Raw genomic sequence first — 3,592 nt, 5'->3', positions numbered from 1 at the left:
TTTTATTTATCTAAAAAAACAACAGCATAACAGCTCAACAAAAACATCAACATTATTAGCAAAAAACTTTTACTTGTATCAATAAAAATAACATAACTCAACAAAAATAACAACATAACTCATCAAAAACAACAACGTAACTAACAAAAACCACGAGAATAACATAAACGATTTACTTATCTCAACAAAAACAACAACATAACTCAACAAAAATATTAGTATTAAAAAAATTACTTGTACCAACAAAGAAAAAACATAACTCAACAAAAACAACAAAATAATTAACAAGAACTATCACAATAACATAAACGTTTTACTTATCTCAACAAAAACAACAATATAAAATATTTAATCTCATCTTAACAAAAAGAAAAACAATAAATCCTAAAGGAAACATATTTTTAACAAAAATAACATAACTCATAAAATGAATGGTGGAAAATGCTTCACGTACATACCAGAAATATGAAGGTGAAGACAAATTAATTGTGTATTTCGTCTCGTGATACCTTTCTTTGATTCATACTAATTGGAGAAGTTATGTTGCAGTTTTTTAAAGATATGTTGGAGTTTTGTAAAGATATGTTTGAGTTTTATGAGATTAGGATAAGGCGTGAGAAGTCAGGGTTTCACTTTAGAGCGATGTTTATTCTAAAGTGAATTAAGTTAGCTTATATGTTGGGGAAGTTTTTTTACTAGGGAGCATTGAACATTGTGGGACTTCTTCTTTTAGGTGAGAGACACACCACATATTTACCTAAAACCTTATATTGATAGGTGGGTGGATTCTCTCACTTATAAATGCTCAAGTCTTCACATTTCTAACAAATATGAGACTATTATCCACACTACTCACACTTGATACATTCTCAACACTCCCCCTCAAGTGTGAGTCAACAATGCTCCCCCTTAAGTGGAAGCTCTTTTTACTTCCACAAACTCTTGTACCGCACAGAACGTTTCTTATTCACCATACAAGCTCTTTTTTCCATTGACTTTCGATACAAGTAAGTCGGTCCCTTTCTCGAACCAAAGGCTCATGATACCATTTGTTGGGGAGTTTTTTTTTTACTAGGGAGCATTGAACATTGTGGGGCTTCTTCTTTTAGAGCAACACCTTTGTGAGAGACATACCACATATTCATCTAAAATCTTAAGGTGATAGGTGGGTGAATTCTCTCACTTATAAATGCTCAAGTCTCCATATTTCTAACCAATGTGTGACTATTATCCACACTACTCACACTTATATAGGTAATACATGTCACAACAATTTATAAAAGGAACCATGGTGAAATGTCCCTGATATTTAACCACGATTGTTAATTTGGACCGTGGTTAAAAGTAGTTTAACTTTTATTAAAAAAATATAAATAAATTAAGGGAACACACCCTTTTGTAACATAAAAACATAAAATTGCTGGTGTTGGAATTTGAAGCCATTCACATATAATCACAATTGTTTATTTTAACCGTGGAGAAAAGTGATTTAAAAAAAAGAAAAAAAAATGTCTAATAAATAGATATTAGTTGGTTGGATAAATGACTGTAGTAAGAAATTGTTAAAAAATATATATATTTTATAGTAGTGATTGGACCCTTAATCAAATGCTTAAATAATTTTAAATGTTTATATAACACTTTGATTTTTATTTATACTTTTGCGTTAAATATAATTGTGTTGTTATCATATGTGTGTGTGAAAGAGATTTTTTTTTTGTATTTAAGGTGTTATAAGATGTTTAGAAATAAATGTGGGAAGGATTATACTAAGTTAGAGAAATTTTGGATGAGAAAAAAAATATTTATGACATTACTTACATATGTGAGAGGAAAAGCTCGCAAAAGATAACATAAAACATGAGAAAACCAAGTTTATGTCCCTCTCATGTTGAGCATGATAATTCGTGTTATTATAGTTGAACTGACATGTTGTTGTCGGTAACATGTTTAACAAGATGTTTTAAATATTTTAAAGATATTTTGTCTCAGTTTACTCGATTAACCTCTGATGCGCTTTTTGGAAAGATTTATTTTTGCTTTGTTTAATTCAAGATTTAATTTAGAAAGATTTGATTGATTTGGTTCATATTTATTTGTGAGTTGTTTAGAAAATATTTTAATTGACAAATAATTATTAAATAAAATTCTCTTGAAAAAGATTTAATTTGTTTTTCTTTGTTTAAAATATTGAGGTTAGCTTAAGATTGGATTTGCTTTGAATAAAAGATCTAGCTTCTCCCGAGATTTGATTTGGTATGTTTTTATTATTAGGCTTTTTGGTTGGATCGATATATCTATATAAAAAAGTCAATCTCCTTGTGGAATACATACTTCACACAAAATACTCATGTCATTAGAGAGTTTTGTTGTGTCGAGTTTTATATTGTGTTTCTTGTGTAAAAATCTATCGATGTCATTGTCATTCTATTCTACATATGAAAGAAAGAATATTTGGTCTTTATTTGTGAAGTTTATCACATCCTAAACACTTGAGAAAGTGTTTTAGTAAAAGTGATGGGATCTTTGATTCAGTAGGAGCCAAAGTTGAATTTTGACAGGTAGTATTAGAAAAATGGATACTTAACTGAGAGAGTTCAGATGAGAGTGTCATATACTATTGACTACTTATAATTAGTGAATTTTATTTCTCTGGGTTAAACCCCTCTAGACGTACGTGACTATTGCACCAAACTTGGTTACCAATTCTTTGTGTTTTTTATTTAATATTTGTATAATTTTTCATCGATTATTTCAGATCATCGTGTCTTACATATTGTTTAAATATTGTGTGTGGCATCTTGTTACTGATCAAATAAAATTTCAATTGACATTAGAACAAGCACCCTATTTTGGTTTGATGTGTTCTAGGGTATTTATTCTATTTTGTTTAAGATGGATAATACCGAAGAAGGAGGATTTTTTAATCATCCACAAATTCTTGATGATACTAATTATGACTACTAGAAGGCTTGCATGGTCAACTTTATTAAGTCCACAGATAACAAGACTTGGAAAGAGGTCATCAATGGATGGACCCCTCCTACGGTCAAAGGTGATGATCATTCTGAATCCGTGAAGCCCAAAAAATGTTGGACACCTAGTGAAGATGAAGTTGCACTTGAAAATTCTAGTTCTCTTAATGTTATTTACAATTTGAATGGACGAAAATATCTTTAGGATCATTAACACACACACTAGTGCTAAAGAAACGTGGTAAACTCTTGAAAATTCTCATGAGAGAACTTCCAAAGTTTATATGTCAAAACTTCCACTCCTTACCATAAAATTTGAAAACTTGAAGATGCTTTAGGATGGAATTATTAGTGAGTTTAATGTTCGCCTTCGTGACATTGCGAATAACTCTTTTACTCTTGGTGAAAAGATGTCACACGAGAATTTTGTGAGAAAAATTCTAAGATCTCTGCCAAAAAGGTTTGACATGAAGGTTACCGCCATTAAGGAAACTAAAAATATCCCCACAATGAAAGTTGATAAATTGATTGTCTTCTTGCTCACCTTTAAGATGACCATTAATGATAAATATGAGGAATAGAGTAAAGGTGTAGCATTCAAAGTTGACATTGTTGAT

The sequence above is a fragment of the Lathyrus oleraceus genome, chromosome 2 (genome assembly GCF_024323335.1).
Source record: "Lathyrus oleraceus cultivar Zhongwan6 chromosome 2, CAAS_Psat_ZW6_1.0, whole genome shotgun sequence".
NCBI classification, from domain to species: domain Eukaryota; kingdom Viridiplantae; phylum Streptophyta; class Magnoliopsida; order Fabales; family Fabaceae; genus Lathyrus; species Lathyrus oleraceus.
Note: the sequence above shows the minus strand (reverse complement) of the source record.